Source organism: Aptenodytes forsteri, unplaced genomic scaffold (genome assembly GCF_000699145.1).
Source record: "Aptenodytes forsteri isolate BGI_AS27 unplaced genomic scaffold, ASM69914v1 Scaffold297, whole genome shotgun sequence".
Lineage (NCBI taxonomy): Eukaryota > Metazoa > Chordata > Aves > Sphenisciformes > Spheniscidae > Aptenodytes > Aptenodytes forsteri.
In genome coordinates, this window is record NW_008796167.1 from 270,290 (window position 1) to 294,223 (window position 23,934).

Sequence of the window (23,934 nt, forward strand, 5' to 3'; positions counted from 1 at the left end):
TTTCTTCAGGATCATCTTTGTAGAACAGGTCAGCTATTTCTGGGTCCTTTGGCACCCCTTTGCGCATGTTGAACAGTGTTATGAACTAGTTCGCGCTTTCAATTCCCAATCAATTTCTTCCTTCATCGACAAAGTAGTTTGTAGACAGCATTCAGCACCTGGTGAAAGAGTTCATCTTTAATCTGTTTCCTTTACGCATGTTTCTGTTCCCGCTTCTCTGACAGCAAAATAAGAGGAAACACTTTCAGGAGCAATAGACTTCACTATCGTTTCCTTCAGCTAATTCTTTTTAACTATTAGTCCAATTTAGATATAGAGATTAAAATGCATTCAGAGTACAACAGCTTCTTATCTCATACAGGAAGCAAGTGCTGCAGTGAAGCTGTTGTACTCTGAATGCATTTATCTCATACAGGAAGCAAGTGCTGCAGTTACACTAAAGTCCACTTGAAGACAAGAGTCCTGTTGCTATGCAAAACATCCCGTGATATGAGTGTGTTATTCTTCATGCTGGTCTCCTAATGTGTTAGTTTTCAGACTATCACCATTGTTCCTCCTACTTTTCTCTGCTGTTTGTTTGCTTTGTTTCTCTACTCCCACTTGCCAGCTGGTGCTAGTAGAAAAGTTAGCTTCTATTCCACAGAAACACTTCATAATCATATGATTTTTATTTATTCAGTGCTATAAGACAGCTAGTGCTACTGGATTGTGATGGCTCCCAGGTCACAGAATTGCTTTTGAAAAATCCTAGACTCCATCATGTAAGGCAGATCTTTACCTCCTTAACATCTTTCTTTAGCATAAGCGTATAATTAGACAGCACAGAACTGAGCTGCACTGAAATGAAGATTTTAAATATTCATCCCAAAAATTTTATTTCTGGAAAAAAGAAACATCGGAAAGTTTCACATTTCCTATCAAAACATCCTGAAAAATCTGCATTGGTTCATTAGACGCTGGTGTGCAAAGCAATGACGGATGCCTCTACCCCACTGCTTTGACTTCTGAAACCCAGAAGATTATCTGCAGGTGAGTCAACCAGAGTAGTCTCTAACAGTCTGGAGCAAGTCTCAAAACTACTTCCAGATACGTAGTTCAGCACCTCATTTATTGAGACCACATCTTCTCTGTGCATAAAAGAAAAAGACTTCTGAAAACATACACTAAAATTTTCAGCCTACCTCATGATATAAACCAGCGTAACATTTAAAGAGAGATTAGCTGAAATTTAGCAATCGAATAAAATTAAAACTAAAACACACATAAAAGGCTTTAGAAGGTTTCAGACTGCAAGTGCCATCCAGATGGAACGATGAAAGCAGAGCGTTATTTTGGTCTGGGGCTGAGACAGTCCCCTTGGCTTAGGATGATAAGTGATGGAGCAACAAGCACAACAAACTGTGGTTCATTAGAGGTGCACACAGTACTCTGCTGGAGCGTACCTGGGTAACTGTGGCACAAAGCATGCTCTGTGGCTCAGATTCCTTTCAGCAGCATCGTCCCGTGCTCTCGTCCCCCCAGACTCTATGTGCTCTCTTGTTCTGCAAAGGAAAACAAATATCAGTATTTACAAAAAATATTTTAAGTTTTAGACCTTATTCTACACACAAAAATAGTACATCTAGAAAAGACCACTGACTATCAAGGCATCATTTGAAAGCACAGTTAAAAGGAGTACTGGCTGTAAACACTAATGGTGTCTTTTTTTTTTTTTTTTTTGCAAGACTTCAAAGAAAGTCCTAGGCATTAGTAAGCCAAACATTGTTGGATTCCACTGGGGAGAGAATGAACAATGAAAAGATGAAAAAAGGAGGGCAACCAGTTAGAACCATCAGCTGAAATCAGGTCTAGATTGCCCACAGTTAAGGATGCAACTGCCTGCAGTCACTCATTCCTACCGGTGCAGCAACACGCCCAAACAGCCACAGCCATCCTCTCAGTGGAGTCAAACACGCTGAGAGCTTGAAATTACCTTGCCCTCATAGAAAAGGTTATGGTGTAGCTACATCCACAGGAAAAGTGCTTCACAAGTCAAGCATACTGCAATAGTTATATCGCCAAAATCTGAATTAATATGTACCTGAATTAATGACAAACAAGCTAACTAATCTTCTCATTTATTAGGAAAAAAATAGATAAGCAGAAGTCTTTCTGCTAGTAGCTAACATTACCAAAAATGATATTTTTGTCTACTGTTCTCAACACAGGACAATACTACTGAGCTGTTAACAAGCTATTTGAAGAGCTCTAGAAAAAGGATCTGTAATATTTAGTTAAAAAAAAAAAATGCCAAGAACAAACTAATGACAAAAGCCAGATGAATGAAATGATTATTCATTCTCAGCTGATTGGCCTCACCCAAAGGTGCTATATTTACTACATGCCTGCAGACAGGGGCAAAGAATGCAGTATTTCAGGTCTGGCATTCTTCAGCCAAGTGAAAAATCCATTTGGCTTTAAAACAATAAAAACAAACTGAGGAAGAAAACAATTTATCCATCTCTAGTCAAATGAACTTCTCTGCCATTAACAAAATCTATGCAGCTCTAATAAACAAGGATAAATTAGTATTTAAAATGGGAGACTAAATGTCAATACTTAAAGGTGAGCCCTAAGTAATAATGTCATTCTCCAATTGGGACAGACATCTATAGCGAGGGCTTACAATAAGTAAATCCTTTCAGCAGGACTATTATTTTCCAGTAATGATTATCAGAAAAACTTAGGATGGAAAGTGTATGAAGTGTAGCTTGAGTCCTGTTTATTTGAACATGATCACCAACTGCTCCATACGATCCCATAGTGCCTGCAGTGCCTCTTGGTACAGACATTGAGAATCCTTTGCATGACCACTTTACAGCACTAGATACGCAATTCAGGCATGGGAGAGTGTAAGACAGAAAAGATACAAGTGACACCACTTTGAGGTAAGCTGGCAAGGTCACAAATCCTTAATATTACAACTCTTTTCTAGACACATGAAGACTGAAATAAAGATGGTTTAAACAATAGCAAAGCATTATGGGAGTTGAATGCCATTAGCAGAAAAACTCAAGTTCAAGGTATGGTCAATTTAAGCAAGTTCTTTCAGTTACCAAACTACTGAATTAACACACGAAGAAACAATTTCTACTAGAAGCCCGATTTTTACTCTTCACCCTTCAAAAAGCACACCTAAAGCAGCGTTTGAGACTCTGCATGTTCTGAACACCTCGAATGAAAACAGCATTAATCATACCGGTGGTGACTTATGGAAGTGTAAGTGACTCAGGATTTTCAGAGTTTGTGAGATCAGCATTTTCTTCAGAGAAGGCCATTTGGAGATGCCTCAAACTGCCTACCTAGAAATTAAAACTCTCAATCAACAGATACTAGCGAAAAATCCCTGCCTTGGAGGAAAAACTGCCTGTGCCCCATTTCTGAAATACTGTAAAGGGCTAGAAAGGTAGAATGAATTCTTGAGAGTAAATTCAGCATCAGAAATGACACTAAGAAAAATATTTAAAAGATTCTCTAAGAAAAAATTCTCTAATGAAGATTACAGAACATATTATGAAAACTGGAAAGAAAATTTTTTTTAAAGGCCTATGACTATTCCAGCTACAACTGGGAAACCAGTGTTACGTTGGACACATCTATATGGCAATGTCTCTGTTTCCCAGTAATGTCACAGGAAGAGGAAAGCAAAATCACTAGTTACTTTAAAATTTTGTTCTTTATGGGAAATGCGCCAGGCAACCTGTGGCCTGCCCAGCACAGCAGTGCCCAAAGTGAGAGTGAAATGCTGAAGAACTGCATTGAAAACTGCAAGTGCAAGACGATTATGTTCTTAAACCAACGAAGCAACTCCGCTTAGAGCAGTTTGCTGTACTACACCCCTCCTCTCCCACCCTTCAAACACAGAAACTCAGGAATGCAATCCAGCCAAAGTGAACCCCTCTCGATGGAGTGGGTAGTTACTGCTGTAGTTCTGGTCCACTGCCATCTTATAGTGTTTCAAGGATTGTCCACTCCTCACTCACACTAAATGGCACAATAACCTGGTGCTTTTAGTGGCTGGGGCAAGACAACAGCAGGTCTTATCATGGAGTTTCACCAGAAAACTATGGTAGAGAGTATGGGAACAGTCAGGCCAGGAAGCAGATAGCAGCATGCTACTGTCTATGAACAAGGAATAATAAACTACTGGTGCATCCGGCAGACTACTCAGACTGGACCCTGGATAATGCTGTAACGAGTCTCACTACAGCAAACAAGGTGGTTTGTTTTGGTTTTTTTTCCCCAACAGTTTAAAGAAAAGCAAAGTTTCCTCAATCATAAGCAACCCTCCCATTTAAAAAGCATGCGTTACTGCTTTTGCTACATAAGTGTGCACAAAAATTCTCTTGCTACCAATTATGACTTTCAGGCACTATATTAATAACAACGGGAAACTCCTTGACCTGAATATAAATGAAGCAATAAAACTAACTGGGAGTGCCTTTAAGAAAGGCTAAACTACCCACATTTCCAAATATTCCATGGATCTAAAACTATGTCCTTGTACAAGAAGATAGTTATACTTGAGCACTCAAACTCTAACTGCTAACAAGATGTCTTCACAGAGCATGGTATCAGAAGTTAAGATATTTACTTCTTTCTTTGCCAAGTTCACTAAACAACCGGCAACCTGCCCAGCATCCTTAGCTCATAGCACATTCAATACACCCTATAAGCATCCCAATTTCAACACTCCAATAAAGTGCAAGCGTGTGGCTTGTTAAACACAGTTTGAATCGCGTCTCACAATAATACATGCTCCTTTCAATGTGTACAGAAACATATAAAATTTAGTTCTTAACTACACCACGGTACTTCCAAAAACAAGGACAAAGTTTTCCACTCCAAGCAGAAAAACAAACTACAGGAAACAGGGTGGAACAGCAGCAGATTCCACTCATAGGAGCAACGTGACATGGCTCATGCATTCATTTTAGATGAGTATTTTGGGGGGAATAATTTTACACCAGAATTCTTTTTCCAAGAATGACAAACACACAGAGTCCCCTTTCTTCATTTCAGTCTCTACAAAATCTCCAAAAATCTGGAAGACAACATTAAGAAGGAAATTCTCAGATAAAGTCAGCCGATAAAAACTGTCCCGAATAAGAAGCCTTTTGAGCTCAAAGTAGGCACATGCTCAAGTTCCACTGCAGTCCTCACACATAAACTTATATTGTTTGTTTGATTTTGGTTTTGGGTTTTTTTGTTTTAAGAAGTAGGAGCTTTTTTCCTTCCCTTTAATTGCTACATATGGCTAGCTAGCAAAACCATACACAAACACTTCATCCAGTGCTTTTGCAGCTAATTCCCTCACGTGCAGACCACGATCTAGGATGAACAGTCCATTACTGCACAAAAACAGGTACTTCGGCTTTTTGAGAAAGACTCTTAAACCTCCATGTTTTAAGCTTTTCAGTGCCATTTCTTTGATTGTTAAGAATTACTTTTCCAGCTAACATTATGTAACTGAAAGCAACATACATGTTTTTTCCTAGTATATTAGCACTTAGTTTATTTTAATGCTTAAAACAGTCAGATACACGTATCTGGTATATAAACTCAAGCTACTTACAAGTTTGCTGACAGTGTATACAAAAAGCAACTGTGCTACAGCCTTTGTTTGCTTAAATTAATCACCGATTCCAAGATACTCAGAAAAGACTTCACTTTGGTCTACAAGCAGCAAGTCCTCTCACGTCCTTTCTGCAAATTTCTAAGAAGCCAAATGATCCAATTTGTACGTAACAGAAATGGAAGGTACCCAGCGACTTTTGGTAGCAAAGAAAAATATTTTTGAGCCTTTGAAAATGCTCTGCAGGTATCAGTACAGCGCTCCCTGAGGGCAGGGGGACGAGGTTCAGGAATCAGGACACAGTCTGCTAAGAAAGCTGGATAATGTAACCAGAATATAAGCACAAAAGGTGCCTAGTCATATAATTAGCAGCTGAGACTCATACGCTACTTCCTCAAATACTACCTTTTTTGCTCTGCTTTTCAAAGAAATAACTTCCCAGAACATTCAAGTCAATTACATGCATCATTTTTATTAACATTTGCGTAATATTTGGATGCAATCACAGCTCTTCGCTACCTACAACTTCTAAAAAGAACTGCAAGAATTTTTCTTTGCCAAGTACTCAGCTCAGCAATCCACTTCAAATATCATCCTGACACATACATACTTTGATTCAGTATTCTCCAGTGCTCACGCGTGCATTGGGTCATTTAGGGTTAACAAGAACACTCATGCTAATAAAACCCCTGAATCAGAACTTTACTGACTAAGGTGATCATTGTGCACAGTGCCCCCGGGATATGAAATTAAACTAATAACTTGCAGGTCTTATTGTAGATACATACCTTCATTGAAGCAACATTTTTCCTGATTATGAGCAATAGTTTCAAAGGAAACATTGTTCCATTTGCACCTCCTCTATAACTAGTATTTGTGTATCAAGAATAAGACAATAAACTTATTAAAAAAATAAAAACGTAAAACCAGTGGGCTAAAGTCAAGAAACAAACAATTAGTTTTAGTCATAGGGAACATTTCAACAAGTATGAAGTCAAGCAACATGCCAGCCTTCCAAAGGAAACAGCACCAGTCACGTTCACTGGAAATCCTCCTGGCAGATGCACCAGCTGCTGCAGGAAGTTTAGGGGTATAAGACATGGCAGAATGCAAATGCATCAAAAAACTTCTATAGATTGCCTTTCTCCTCGCTCTCCAAAAAGACCTTACAGCTGATGTATGAAGTTTCAATAATTGCAGAATGATGATTAGTCACTGAAGTGAGGAAGTGAGCACCTATGATACTGATCTATTTTGACCTGCAGTCAGATAGTAACGATAATCCTCAAAAAAAAAAAAATCATTTATGTTCTCGTATATGAACATACTACAGAAAAGCATGATATACGAGGTAAAAAATGACACTGATTCTCTAATTTTCCTAAAAGTAACATTACTCAGAATTGTGCTGTGGAGATACCCTGGGAGCTAAACACAACACACAGGAATCCAGTGATCACAGGACAAATGCACACAGCAGCGTGCACCATAAACAGTCGCAACCGTTGATACCCCAGATTCTGACACCGTGTTAACGTTCCAGCAAGTTTAGCCATCCCTTCTGGACATAAGCAGTATCACAGGTTAGCAGAAACCAGAGGTAACAGTTATTCTGAAGGCAACACCCTCTTCCAAAGTGCCATCTTCTCTCTGCACCTGATCCAAAGCTCACGACCTAATGAACGTTTCCATGAAGGCCAGCACTATTGGTCCTACTGCAATTTGCTTCATGAAACTCTCTACACGGAATTTTCAAACCTGTGAAATAACATGCTTAGTTTTAGTTTTTGCTTTTCACGTTTTCATCCAATGGTTGAAATAGACATACATCTAACATACTTCTGATACACTCATTTAGGTCAATACATAGTCCTTAATCTCACACCTAGTTTTGAGCACTGTGTAGCCCTTCTGAATAAATCCAGTTTAAGAAGGGTATCTGTAATTTTTCTCTATAGTAACCACCCCTTCATACCCAAAAACTTCTATGAAAGTGGGTAAAGAAATCTGACAACCAAGGTGGCTTTTCCAGTAACATGTTCCTATAGACCATTTTGTGACAATGGAGCCTTTTTTCCCCCCGGATGCATAACAGAGAACACCACTTATTTACTAAGGACTTTATACAACTCTAGTATTTTCATTACCTATGAAGCAGAAATATTTACAACATTATCTGCTATGTTCACAGTACAGGAACAGTAGAAACAGAAGGAAATGCGGTGTCAGACAGCATTCCAGCTCAAAATTCACATGCCTCTTTTTAGACAGGTTCCCCAACAGAGCCTCAAAACTACTGCCAGGAACAGCCCTGCTCTGCTACTGTACATAAAGCAAAAGTTGAGGGGGTTGTTTTTGTGGGTTTTTTTTTTTTTCCTCTTCAAGGAACCTAGGAACGTCTGTAACAAAGTTAGTATCACGCAGCCTTTCCCCAATACCCACATAGCTCAAAATTCAGCCAATGACTTTAAAAGACATACGCTTTTGACTATCCTGCTGCAGATGTTTTAGTGCTTTGAAAATTTTGCAGCTCTCCCCCCCCCAACCCAAAAAAAAAAAAACCACAAAACACATGATGTTTTAATGACAAAGTTGTGAGGAAACTATGAATGAGTTAAACTCAGGTGATTAGCCCAACTGGGAGAGTCATCAAAAGTAGCAAACAAGAGCTGGCACCTCCCAAATCTTGTCTGCAAGTGGAATTTTAAGAATGAACTGAAATAAAAGGTATGATAGCATTTTTTAGTACCTGGACATTCATCTCTTACAGGCAAGAGGCAAGCCCTTTACCTTCTCTCTGCTTTGCTAAATATCTATACTTGTAGTAACCCGAGATCATGGGTAGAATATTTGGAAAAAACCCCACCTTTAAAATCTACGATACTATATAAATAAATTAAAAAACCCTCCAAAACCAAATGAAAAGCCTGGGCTTTATTTAAAAAGTCAAACAGCATCATTCTTCACAATAGGTATGTAATGAAAAAGCAAAACTTCACAGCAAGAGACACTGGGTGATGCTTCCCAGTAATTTTCCAGTTAAATTTAAAACAATTTAATTAAAATATGTATGCCCTTACTTTGTTTTAAGAGTAATTCACACTATTACATTTCTTGGACCAGAACCTGTATTTTATCATAAAATCTGGAGTGCATTATTAGGGTTTTGCAGGTTTATTTTACAAGTTTAAAAACTTGAGTCATGAAATAAGCTTTGTGTAGTTAAAGAAAAGGAAAGAAAAAGGCTTCTTGCTCTAAACAACAACATTTCATAGTATTTCATCATGGCACCCTTGAAACAATTCAGTAGTACATCTGGAAGGGAGGAAAGATACATGAGTCATTTTAAATCCTAATGTACATAAGCCCAAATAGCATCACACAGATGCTATTTGAAATATAAATTTCATCAGATCTTCTCATCAAAACATCTCTAAAACATCACGTAAGGGTCATGAAATTGAGGAAATTGCCTCCCTATTTTCATCAGATTTTTTTCTGTAGCATATCAGGCTCTTCATCATGTTGCTTGAAAGACAGTGAACTCTAGACAATTATAAATTCATGAGTATTATGCTGTGTGCTACTCAGAGGCAAAAATAAGTCATCAAATTTGTTTATGAAAGCCTGAAGAGACACCAGCACACTCAGAGTTTCCTACCTATTAATGTAATGGCTTCCAAAGAGCTGTATCCATTTTGTGGCTTAAAGCTATTTTTAGGTATTTTTAAACAGTTTATATTTTGACCATCACATAATCAAACAAAAAAGACAGCAACCGGATAAATCTATTCCCACAACCCTCCAGTGTCCAGGATGATGCTGTAGTGAGAGCTGACCTACTCCTACTCACCTGCATTACAATTCAAAACTGTAGGATCAACACCGCTGACACTGAAGCAATCACAGTGGCCACCAGACCTACACGCCACCAGATCATTTACATAGTAAATGCGTAATGAGGCTGCAAGCATATCTCCATCTGCATTTCAAGCTCAGTTTTTCAGAAATGTAGGAAGTGACTGTTATAACAACTCTGAACACTAAAAGGTTCCGAGTTTTAAAATTAGTTTTCATATCGTTAGCTTAGATGGCATGACTTTGATTTGCCCCTTAGAGTAAGTTAAATCTGTTCTCTGCAGTTTCTAACTGAGGTTAACACATAATTATGCTACTGAACAGTTACTTTGTGCTACGCAAGGACAAGGTGTGTTTTAGTGGAGGGACATATATATATATTTACGTACGAAAAGCCTGTGGTATCATTTGGAGCAAAAAGGGATTTCGTTATGTAAGTGCAAGACTATGAATAAGATCCTTCAACGTAACACTGTGCTAGTGTAGCTACATAGCTTTTCTCATAGCACTAGCTGACTTTGAAAAAGTAGGTTTCTATTTAAAAAACTGTTTATTCTCCTTTTGCAAGAAAATGTAACTCAGATACTGATTTTCTGGAAGCTATAGCACAGTAAAACTGGCCAAAAAGAGAGTCATGCAGTAGGTCCTTAACAAAAAGTAAGAAAACAGATGCAGACTGCACTCACGGGGGGGAGACATTCTCTGGTCACGGAGGGTCAGAGTACCTCTCACAACAAAACAAATGGTGATTTTTTTCCCCCCCCCCCCCTTCTGTTTGATGAGACAAGGGAAGGTAAGTGTGAAGTATGTTCTTCATGGTTCTAAGAAAATCCATGGATCTTCATTATGAGCTTACTATAAATAAAAAACCCAAACCTCTTAATTTCTAAAGAAACAGAGTTGCACAGTGCAGCATATGTTGTTCATCCACTCCAGCAATAAGGTTTAGAGAGAAAGGCTTCTGAACCCTAACCTCATACTTGCTGCTGGTTTAAGAAGCAGCAGAGAAAGCCACAGCACTCCAATGTATTTCCCCCAAGATGCCTAGTCTTCACCGCGTTACACTTCCCCCTTAGACACACACCCACCCTTTCTCTGCCCCATGAATCTCTCCCTACCACACACTTCTCCTTTTATAGACCTCCTTCCTTCCTGCCTCCTCTCTGCCAGCCAGAGATAACGCTTTAGGAAATAGCCTTTTTGACTACTTTGGTTTATCATTTTACCTCGGTCCGCCCTCAGTGACTGACTCCAACACATCCAGCTCTCTTCCTGACCTATTTACAGGCACGACTGCAACCATTAACATACATAACAGGAATTTTTTCCACACTTTATCATAAAAAATGGCTACATCTGTTTCACTCAGGTGTTCACAGTCTGCTTCAGGAGCGGAATTAAACATGGAAAAGCTTATTTTGAAAAATCCACAAAAATTCAGTTTCATGTGGGAATACTATTATTAAAAGAAGACAAACTTAATCTAGCACATACCAGCCAAGACAGAATCAGTCATTAGTATTACACAACTTACCCACTGGCTTTCTAAGTTTATTATTTTCTAGCACATGCATTTTTTATGGCTAGTAATAAAAGACACACACAGAAGTGAAATATGGATGTCTAATGTCCAAAACATCATTATTATCCAATACTTGTGTACAAGAAGAGTGTGTTTATCCTCTATGAAAAAGAGCACTGGATGGCTGAAAATCTGGAAAGAAGAAAAGATGGCGTGCTGCTTCTGTTCAACACCCAGAAAGAACTGAAGGTTTGCTGTATCAGCCATCATATGTGCTTATGAGATGGCCCTCTTGTGGATACCTCTTCTTCAGGATCATTTTAACATCCTTATGACAATTACAGCAATTATTTACATGCAGCAGTTATAAAAATCTATTTGGTACTTTCATGATTCTATCTGCCATAATACAGTAAACCACCCATAAACAACACCACGCACCATGAGAGCATCCAGCTTTACACAATACACTAATAAAATGGTCCAACAGCCTGTTTTACAACCGTAGGCATTTCGTTTCCCAGGCAGCCTCAGTGAAGCTAGCAGTAACTTGGTGCATAAGGCAGGGATAAAGCTCTGCAGGACAGGAGGACACATCAGGGAGGACCACACAGCAAGGGGTTTTTTTGTTGTTACCTGGATGCCTCTAAGGGTGTCTGTGTACTTTGTAGCTGATAGAACAAGAAACAAAACCTGCTCAAGGTCACCCAAAGAATACAGCAACTACAAATAAAACTGAGGTTTCCAGATTAGAAAGAGCTGGGGCGACAATCTTGCTGAATAATCATCTGTTGCATTATTTTTTATTTTTTGGCTCATTTACCTACACATCGACATAGGGAACTGGTTTTCTGGCCAACTGAACATTCATAAAGTAAATCACTCAAGATCTCTTAAGGATCTGAATAAAAGCAAGTAAGTGTATGAAATTTATAAATACATGCAACCTTTCCAAGGTATTCATTCCTGCAGTACCTCAATACTACAAGCAGGAGTGATTTACTCGTCACTGAGTACCCTCAGCATCAGACAAATGCTGCTAAAGTAACTCCTTCACCCTGCAAGCACCTTCTCAGTCAGTCTCTAATAGAGTTCACCCAGACCAGCGCTGCATTAAGCTCTTGGGAAAGGACTGCACACAAAACAGAAAGCCTCGCTGCTTGCTGAAGTCCTCTCCTATCTCACAGGGTTACAAACTAATCACTAAGCGATGTAAATAATAATGCTTGCTCATACAAACTAAAAAATAAAGTATTTTAACAGGCATTTACTCTTCTTCCTGCCCCATGCCTGCATCCTCCAGCTGTACCGGTGGGCACGGGGTCTGAACCACGGCGCTATCAGCAAAAACCACTGGGTACCTCTCTTCATTACTGCGGGTTCATTTTTTCTTTGGTAAGTTTGTTCCGTGACTGTTTCAGGTCTCCAGGGATTTTTTCATAGCTTTTTCTATTTTAGGAACAAACATACAGACAGAAGTTTCCTCCATCTTCTCACAAGTTCACTTAAGGAAAAACGCAAATACTGCTGTTCTCTCACAGCTTGGTTTCAGCAATTATGTTTTATAGAAAGCTGGGCCACGAATACTACTAATATGCTCGAGGAACATTTGTATTATTAGGGTCACAAATTCATATTTGCGTCTCTACCGGCACCTCCATCAGCTCTTTTCTGAATGTAGTTTAATACAGGAAAAAATATGTTCCATTTTAAAACACACATGCACAAATTTACTTGTTGAAAAAAAAAAAATCACTATATACAGCATGATTCAGCTAGAGTATCTTGCTACCTCTTCAAAATCAAGCATTGTACACAGATTATTTCAAGAAGGGGCAGGAATAAAATTTAATACTGACTGGATGAATGGTGAAAGAACACAGATACTGTCATAGGTGCAGGAGGGCTGTCCTTACTTCCTTCAACTCTTTTTCAGGACTTTAAGACACTACAGAAGCTGTTTCCACTGCCATTTCATTATGCAACGGAGTGTGCTACCTAACATGCATATTAATCCAGATCCAAGGCATCTTGCATCATTAATGCATGTTTCTGACCGGCCCCCCTTTCCTGAAACTGCTTCAGACCTCCCGTGAAGCCCAGCAAGCTTCACTGCATCAGATTGCTCCAGTGTTTTGCAGTAAGATTTTGGTATGGCCCCAGGAGCTTTCCTGTATTCACATTCCCCAAACTCAAGTTTGGGATTCTAGAGTAGAGCTCTGCAGCAGCTTAAGCAGTTTTGACTAATTCAGATAAACCTTAACTTGTAACCTAACTGCATTATACATCCATCCTTGTCTGTGCTGCTTTGGATAACTCCATCTTAATTTAGCAAGGCATGAAAAACATCTAGGACTTCAAGAGAGAAAATTTCTATCTGCATTTCATGAATTGCTTTCAGCAGCAGCCTCCTTCTCCATCATGCCAGCACAGTGACTTGTACAACCCCACACTCATTTGATCAAGAAGTTGACCCAGACAACTAACAACCCAGCAAAAACGGTTCGTTTTCTGACCAGACTTGTTCCCCAGCCTCGCTCCACATCTATCCATGCAAACGGGAATAAACAGCCAGGGGCAGGAACTGCTTATGCCTGCGCTGCCAAAACCCTCAAACGAGGCTATCGGAACATCTCCTTCGGAGTTTCAGTCACTAAGACTTTCAAGAAAAGTGGTAATTTTGGGCCACCCATTTATCAAAATATAATGAATTTAATACCTCATCCTGAAGCCTACACACACTTACTTTCTCTCCACGAGAAGGTTCCTGGGTGGTCATTGAAGACCCTGGCAGCTCACCAGTGGAGTGCCACAGTTGTCCCTTCAGGAGACAACTACATTCTCCTAGAATTAATATACTGTTACCACCTTTTGCTAATTCATTGTACTTGACCAGTAAGTTAAGAAAATAATTGTGTTGCTAATATGCTAGTGTATAAGACACCAGGATACAGTAATTGTCTCAAAGACAACACTGAAGTCAGAAATCCTGTATTCTCCAACTCACAGAGCAGGCTGTTGAGACAGACAGAAAACCCACAGCGAACGGCACCAGTTTTCAGCCAGGGGTATAATCAGGAATGACCAATGGCTCTTACCAGGCAGAAGAGCATAATGGAGTAACAGAGATCACACACGTTGCGGGGGAGGTGGGAGGGGGGAGAAAAACCTCAATATATTGTCAAGCATATCAATTCTAAGTTCCAGAGTAAAACTGAAAAACAAGTAAAAAAAAAAAAAAAAAAAAAAAAACTGCTGAACTGAAACAACTATTTTGCTTTAGCAGACAAAAAATTCTGAGTTAAGACTGAAATTACATCTCACCATACCGTGCCATCATTCCCATTAAATAAGAGTATGCAGCTCTCGGAGACTCTTTCAATAACTGGATAATGGAGAGGTCCAGGTCCGTGATTTCAGCCTTAAGTCTTATTTTCTTGGGATTTATCAGGTCAGAACAGGCCCTTAATGTTGCTTTAATGCAGATTTTTAGCAGCTTTAACTAAAAAAAAAGTTTTAAATTAGAACTGGAGGAGGAAAAAAAAGTCTGCTTCACTGTGGGCACTGGAATCAGATGTTTAAGATTAACTCCAGCTCGTGACAGCCAGCACTCTGCAGGTCAGCTCAGAGCCTTCTTCAGACAAACACAGTTTTGGTTCCAACCGAAGGACGATCAGCAGAGGCAGGCAGTGAAGAAGAGGAATAGTCACCTGGGTTAGGATATGCAAACTCGCAAGTACCTGTCCCCTCAGCATACTCTTTTTCTTTTTTTTTAATTAGCATTGCAGTCACGAAGAATCAATATAGTTTTAACTGACATTAAATTTAAGCATAGATTATTTAAAATGAGAATTACATTTTTCCACTTGAAATTCAAAATGCAAGTTTCAGTGCTGCATCACTTATGTACAGGCATATCCTCAGATGAGTTTTAAAGTACTAAGATTTAATATTTCAGAATGTTAAACCCGGAGAGAAAAAATTATCAGTAAACAAAACCTACTTGGTGTCCTCAAGAAAACAAGGGTAAAATAAGGGATGGGACTAATCTTCTCACAGGCAAAGAAAGTAGACTTGGTCTCCCAGGACCTACTGGGTCCTTTCAGGAAAAAGGGAAGGTAGATCACCATGGCAACAGAGTATTTTATGAGATACTTTAGTAGTGCAATATGCTGTGCTATGAACATAATAGATAAATTGAGAAGCAGTCCTCTTCCAACCAAATAGAAAAGCTTTTAGCAAAAACATGGAGAGTATTTGTGTTTGCTGCAATTTCCAATAATGAAAAACTGATGCTGCAAAAGACACCATGGATATCGGTAACAGAAGTTATTATCAAAGCTTAAATTAAATTCTCTGGTCGCCGGGCTACCTGATGAAAATATCTAAAGACTTACACAGGCAATGAAAGCAAGCTATTATGAGGGAAGGGTCAAACTTATTAACCGCTGGCCCAACTTCTATGCAAAGTACCTAAATCACACCAGATTACAGCATATCTGCACAAAAATAAAAGGTGACAGAATTTGGGAGGGTAGCTGCAGGGACAAAGGGGCACTCGATAAAGGTGTCTTCTGTGGGTGGCAGTAGCAGACATTTACACTGGCATTTGAGGGCAGGAGGGAACAGACAAGATAAATTAAGATCAGAGACATCACTAAAAAAAGAAAATATAACAAAAAGGATATCAAAGAAAATGAAAGACGACCATACGCTAAAGAATAATTTAGAACTATCTATATTTCTATATGAGCAGCAGCCAAGGAACTGGCAGCTAATGTTGGAATGTGTGTGTTCAATGGCTAAGCAGCAACAAAATCCAGGCTTATTGGAAAATACCACATAGGAAGAAGAGACCATTTAGAGACTGCTGTAAGATATGATTGAGTTTTATTTTTGCTCTAATGATAATTTACCATTTTGAATCATCACCAAGAAAGCCATTTAGTTGTTAGATACCTTCTCAAAAACAGCAAGAGTAATGCATGGATTTGTATACATTAAATTTAACACCACCAAATAGGTTTCAGTCACTTATCTTGTAGATAACATCCATTCATAGCAGAGGTGATGAAATCATTATGTTAAGAACACACATAGCCAGGTCCACCTTGAGTGGCTCAGACCTGAGAGAAGTCAGAAGCAGAATAGTGGCTGATTAAATGCATTTGTTACAAAAGTAGGGTAGCATGCAGCAGTAGTAATATTTTCAGCTACTCGCACACACTGCTGAATTTTAAATTAATTGTAACCACACAGGAAAAAGACCTGGGGGTTGCTGTAGACAGCTCTCTGAAAACATCTGCTCAGTGTGCAGAGGCAGTCAAAAAGGCAAATGGAGTGTTGGGATGCATAAATACAATGACAGAAAGCCATGCCAAAAGTATTAATGTCACAACAGAAATTAAGGATCAAAGATATCGTATTACCCAAATACAATACCCCACATCAGATACATGAAAAAGGCAGCAGAAATAAAGCAGAAAAAGAAATAAAAGCATTTGATGTAGGGGAAGGCATCAACATGAAGGTAAACTGAAAATAAAGCCAGCTTACACAGGGGATAAATAGAAGGGGTAATGATGCATTAAACAAAATAGGAAAAAGAGCACATGACAAGGCTGTCCTTTCTTCTCCTTTCTGAGAAGAGGTAGAGCAAGGAACGTAGCCAAAAGGTAACAAATTTCAACTTAAAAATACACATCTAATTCAGATAGCTAGACATAAAAATATTATGTGTTTCTATACTGAATATAGAAAGAAAACCTTCTCAGTTAATGAAGTCACTGATTTGTAATACTGAATGCAAGGCTCAGAACTAAAAGCTCAGATAATTGCAGCAGAAAACAGAGAACACTTCCACCTCAGTCGGAAGACAAGTGGGGACTACCCGAGACCAGTGTCAACACACAAACCCAGTAGCACCTCCTTTGTAGGTAGGTTATTTACTTTTGTCCACTCAATGGGCTTTTGTTCCCACCTCTGAGAAGACGGAGTTCAGCATCCTTCACAGTAAGATACAAGTTCATCACACACACCGCTCCCACTACTAGCACCCGCACGCTATAACCACTTCCCTATAGATTTACTTCAGGAGTTCTCTTTTCTTGATCCAGAGTTTGACAATAAATCCCTGTCAGATTCCCACCGCAACCCAGCACGTTTACTCCTTGTATCATCTCCTCAGTTCATTCTTTTCTTTCCTTGAAAAAAAATACACCTGCTCGTACCATCTGACTCCAAACTTGTTGTTAACCTGACTAGTTAACAGGTTAATGAAAACTGTTTTAAGCCACGTTTATTGTTCCTGATAAGAAATTATCCTTGCCAAATATTATAGTTCTATTTGATATGTTACTTCAGTGTATTCCAACAATGTTGAGAGTGAATAATAGCTGAAGATAGGAAATAGATTTTTATTCATTATTTCTGTGGCAAATTCCTGGGGCAACAGCTTTTACATACGCAAGGAAAGGAAAAGTCACTTCTTCCTTCTGTAGATTTGTTTTCCTCTAACAGACAAACTCCAGTTACATTTTCTAAAGCTCCTTGGAGCTGTCAAACTTATTCCAAGAATGTTTTGGGAATGAGAGTTATTATTTGAAGTTTGGTTACTACGGATAATACACTAAGCAAAATATAGAGCAAAAGCGTAACACAAAAGCCAGCATTCCATGGATCCCGTCGCCTACAAGGCTGCAGCTCAGTACTGGTTCTTATTTACTGGTGCCCACTAGCAGTTACATTTGACCATCGCCAAAGCTAAAACAATAGAAATATTGCCATTTAGCATCCCAGCGCTCCACGATTTCCCCGATTAGATCTAAACAACTTTCTTCCAACTAATGCTTGGTTTGGAGCAGAGCAGAGAGGAGCTGCAGCGCAGCACTGACGGCGAGCGGCAGAGGCATGTTGGAGCAGCTACACCCAGCAGGGACGGGTCCCCACTGCAGCACCCTGTTTCTCCACTCCCGCACTAGCTTTGCTCAACTAAGAGCAGACACGCTGCAAGGTTCCCCGTGTATACAAACCAAACAGATCCAGCTCTACCCTTCTTCTGGATTAAAACACAGCTGCTTGAGTAGCTATGGCCTAGTGATTTCAAGAGACAGATGTTTAGGCATCACTTGACCACTTAAAGCTTTGTTTATTTGGACAGATATTGAGATAAAATAGCTACAGGTCAACATTACTGTGTGAGCAAGGCCGGAGTTATACAATTGCTTATTTACATCCTCTGCTGTAGCAAGGCTGTCTTTGCAGGAAAAAAAAAAGAAAAAAAAAAAAAGATCAAGACCACCAGATATGGCTGGGCATCCTTAATTTTAAGTCTACACTACAGACCTCGTTTTTTGACAGAAACTATCAATTTTCTATTAAAAAAATCCAGCACTACATTTTTCTGCAAACCTTGCCTTGGCAGCAACAGTAAACAAAGCAGTCTTTGAAATTTGTAGTAGAATTTCAGTATCATAAAATAATCTTAAATCTCATGCAATTAAACCATTAAACTTTTCTAACAGAAACCAAAATGGTTTTTTTTCTGAATAAAACATCTAAAGTTCATTCACTGATACGATCTTGATGCCCTACTTGTTACCTTTTTAACCAGGAAAAAAAAAAAGCCTGAATGGAGATTAAATAATACATGAGGTTTTTATCTAAAGACAACTAGGCTTAACTGCTACAGTAAAGCCTTCATCACTAGTAACGTCTTTGCCAAGAGTATTTTCCCCCACAGGCAACGTTGTTGGACTTTAAATCAGCAAAAGTCAGTCATTTATGTCAGTCTATTCCAGTTCTGCTTTCTATTAAGACAGACCGAAGTCCTTTTCCCATCGCGAGTGCTGGGTAAGATGCCCGTTTTCCCACATTTCATTCTCCTCTCTGTTCGTGATGCCAGACCTTCACCTGTTTGGGTATGGATACTCAGTTTAAATTCCTCTGTGAAGTGTATCTATGTGAGATACAGGGATCTAAGACAACCACAAAATACACCTTCACAACATTAAGGCAAATTCTTCAGAAATAATCCAATCTTTTTTCACAGGTAAACTTATACAAACACCTATGCAACCATTCCTATCTTGTGATTACAGTTTCTTTTCCACTTAATATTTTACCGTTAATAATTTAGACTTTGGGGAAGTATATGTTGAGGAGGAAGAGCAGGGAAACGAGTCTGAGGGTTTTTTTGATACATTTGTTAAGCAAGTTTTCAATACATGAAAACAATCTACTGACAAAGAATATCATGCAACCTTACTACAGCAGCAGCAGCACTGAACATGCCCACAGGATAAAGGTTTTCTGCTGCTTGATAATGTTCTGCATTGCACTGAAGGCATTTGTGCAGGAAAATGTCAGTGTTCGTGAGAAAAATACTCATTTTTGGATCCGTAACAGGTTTAGGCACAAGATAGATGCTCGGTTTCCCAGAGCATCCTTGCAGGTCCCCGCACTTGACCCTTGAGAGAATATAAATATTATTTTGTTTTGCAGGTGGGAGAAATTTAAATGTTTTGCCTGACTGAACATTTTCATGACCATTTTTTCAGGCTTAGCCACACTCACACCACAGAAAGGAAACTTTTTTTGTGAGGGGTACATATAACAAGGCCATTCTATTTTCTTTTTTTTTTAATACTAGAATTGCCTTTAGATCTTTAAAAGAAAGTCCATGTGAAGGATTCTACACACACACCTGTCAATTCAACACACCAAATAACAGTAATTCTCTAAAAAACAAACAGGATATTTTAAGTGAGAGAAGAGACACAAACTTACTCAACTCAAATGCTGGTATGTCCTTTGCCTTCCCATTCCCTGAAGCAAAACTCCTACCTGCCTCCCTACGCTCCCTCAGAAAAGCTTCCCTTTTCATGACATGTTCCGTTCAAGAGTCTTAAACATTAATTAAGCCTAACAGTCTTCAGAGATGTTAGCACAGCTATAAAAAGGTTTCTGAATTGAGCGGCTACTGAAGGAACTGGCATCTGATAAAATTTTCAAGAGTTATGTTCCCTGCTTTATGAATAAATCAAGGAATTATCAGTTTTTGAAAGTCTCCAGCACTGTTCTAGCTCTTGGTGCCTCACGTACATATTAACAGCCCTATTTTATGGATTCAGCATCTAAGGCATAATGAACCTAAGGGGATACTGGTAGCAAAACTATGAAAGAATCTAATCCTGTACCTTAGCCAGAAAATTATACTTAATTTTTTTTTTTTATTTCTACGTTTAGCAAGAAGCTAAAAGCTGACTGAAAGACTAAAAGATAATTCTACATTTTCTACACACTACAGTGTCTAAGTGATGAATATTTTTAATCAGGCACAGCTTCTTAATCACAGGTTAGCTTGGAAAACCCATTATTTTTTTCTGGTTAATATTAAGCACAGCTTTCTGAGACACCCTATGAATGAAGTAAGTTTTCCTGCAGACTGAGGCATATTACCACTAATTAAAAGAATGAAAAATTCTAGCATTAACTGACAAATTCACGATAGATCGATATTTTACTGTAAGGTCACATCAGCCCAAACTCCTAAAGGAGCTCAGGGGACTTCAGAAAGTCAACTGTACCAGGGTCACTACTGTTCAGGAGCATCTAGTCACTCCCCCCATTAGAAGGGGATATGCTGGGCAGGAAGACTGGGGAAAAACTCCTTTCTGGGTCTTCCTAACTAATCTATGTGTAGTATAAATGTATAACTAAATCTAAGAGGACAAGAACGAAGGCCGCCTAAGGATTACCAGAGCTACCATGAATTTTACACATGTATCTTACAATTTTAAAGCAGTTGCCTCCAAGGAAAGAAACCCTTCAGGGGAAGCTGCACTGAACTTTTCTGATCAGCCCTTTTGTAACAAATAACCATACAGTTTTGTGATTTTCTCTTCATAATATTCATAATACTGAAAAAATCAACACTTTTGGAAGTGTAACTGCAGGAGAAAAACACCAAATATTTGTATACAAACAACATATATCAGAGCTGAACATTTGTAACATAGCCAAATTTCAGTATCCTGTGACTTGGGGGGAAAAAAAAAATCCCACTGAAGTAAATAACCACAGAAGTTATCTTGCAAACTTGAACACAGAAGCTTCAACCATTTGAAATTATGCTGCACGCAGACACTGTTGAAAAAATACAACTACATCTTTCCTTGGTCAGAAACAAACTTTTGCAGAGAATATGAGAGGGTACGAAGAGCTTACAGAGCAAACCTATACTGTGCTTCAGCTCTCTATTAAACATACATGAAGCCGAACAGAGGAACTGCCTTCTCCTCATCTTGCTCTGCTAAGGAAGTGCAATGCAGCAGCGAGGTTCAGCTCCAGGCTTCCCCTTTTCCACGGCACAGCAGGGACGAAGCACCCCTCCCTGCTCCACTTACCACAGCAATAATGGGCCAGGAACCGCCGATTGTGTCTAGCTTTGCACAACTGGCTTCTTGTTACAAATGCAACATTGCAGTTTTCCACTGAGAACTGGCACTTGCTCACTCTACCGTAACTACAGGAAAAGCCCATTTCTGCAACCTAGAGGAGGCACCAGTCAGCATGATCGGTAGTAGGAAAAGCACTTAAAGGACTTGCCCTTTTCCCATGAAAACCTCAAGTAACAATGTAATTCCATCCTTCCTTAGATATTTCACTGTGTGCCCAAGAAGACAAGGTACACACTGCTCATTTAGTGTTTTTAAACAAAAAACAGCTGCCCTCCTAACAACATTGCACCTAATATCAATGACTGAGAAAGCCCAGCCAGCATTCTCCTGTTCACTTCCATACGAGCTACCAACACAAGGATGGGCAACCTTCCTAACCTGACAAGCCCCACATTAAAAAGTATTCATAAGACACGGAAGGAAGACAAATACAACACGTCCTGGACAACCAAGGGAGCAAATTCAGGGAATATTCCCCAAGCACAAGATGACCACAGCTTCTACTGTGGAGCTGCGTAAGGGCATCACCACAGAGCCCTGCACCCTAACAGCCCAGCTGTCTGCCTTTCAGCTGCTTCCCAAAGTTTTATATTTTACCCTCAGCAAGCCAACCCTCACTTAACCCCAGAACAGGGCACGGGGCAAGCCTTATGGCTCTCCTGGATTTGAAAGCGGGTCTGGACGTGACAGCACTCCACTGATGCTCTGGGGCTTCTCTGGAGCACCTTGTGTGCCTCCAGACAAGATCTCTCCCTGCACAGGAATCCAGACCTCCACACTGGAAGAAACAGGCATGTCAGCTTCTGAAGCAGTAGGTTGGTTTTATTTGGACAACACCGGAACAAGAACTGATTCTTAGACTCTGCAAGCCAGAGCTCTGCATCTTGCACGTTCAGCTTGCAGGAGAGCCACTCCCTTAGATACCCTTTCAAACTGTCTCTGTCCTTTCCTCATCCACCCTCCTCTCTCTCTGCCTCTTCAGATGGCAGAACAGTGGGAGCTGTGTTCCAGGGCAGGCATCCCCATCATCCCCAGCTCAAGCAGCTCCTTATCTCTTCGATTCCCAGTTTGCAGAGAAATGCCAGTTACAGGTGGACACCCCAGCTGGGCACAGTTCCATGATATCTTTAACCCCATCCTCCTTGTGCTGCTGCACACCCTAACATGACCACACTGAACATGAAGCTACACCGTAACACACTCTTCAGCCCTTCACAGGCACTTAAATTGTGAGTCTGCTGGCAATTGCGCAGCACTTGCAGACTCGCTTCTCCTGTATCTGAGATTTGCAGCTACCCAGAAACTCCACAGCAGCACAGACCCATTGCCAGTGACATGATCTACTTCTGATAAGAGACTTGTGCTTGAATTGCTTGTGAGTGGCATATGGCTCGAGTCACTTTAACCCCTGGGGTTAAAGAGTGTTAAAAAAAAAAAAAAGAAAAAAGAAAAAAAGAAAAAGAGATGGGGAAGGTCTCTCAGACCTATTAAGTACTAAAACTAGAGCCATCCCTGGCGACAGCAGGGTGAAAATGAAATTAAAAAAAAAAAAAAAGAAAAAAAGAAAAAGAGATGGGGAAGGTCTCTCAGACCTATTAAGTACTAAAACTAGAGCCATCCCTGGCGACAGCAGGGTGAAAATGAAATTTCAAAGTGGAAACACATTTTCACAGTAGTGCTAAAGAACACAAATGGAATAAAGCACCCTTTATAAACATTTCACTTAAGTGTCCTCATTAAAAAGGGAGAAACCGTAGCAGTGTGTAATCATTAAGGTCATCCAATATATTTTTGAGTCCCCAACACTCAATTATATTTATTGAGACTCCAGAAACTACCATAAACAGTTTGAGAGCATGTAGCATCTGCTACTTCCAAGATGAGTCACGGTAGGAAATTCCCCTGTATTTTCTAGGAACCAGTTAGGCAGCCAATGATTGAAGCAGTGATCTGACTATGTATGCACCCACACAAATGAGAAGAAATAACTCCTATCAATAAATGCACATTATATTTAACATACTGACTGCAGATTTCAAATAAGAGATTACAATTAGAAAAATTATTTTTGGAAAACATTTCCCAGTTTAATTTGAATGCAACATAAATTTTGTCACGACACATTAAAGGACAGAAAAGACTGGAAGAAAGAGAAACTAGTTTAAATAAATTGAGTGAATTTGAGGACATGTTGAAGGAGGAAAGTAAATACACAACAGAACTTCAACACCCCATAGCACTTGCCTGCATTTTAAAGTGCTGCATCATTAACTGTATAATCTCTTACCACATCTGTCCCTCCCCAAACTTTAAATAATCTCAGCTCCCCGCCCCCAGCTTCTGTCTTATCTAAAACTACAAAGGATCAAACTCCCTCTCACCTTCCGATTTCTCTCCACTCCAAAATACTACACTAGAAATGCCTCATTTTCAACAGGCATACTCCTTCCCCCCATCCCCAGATATCCCCAGATGTCCCC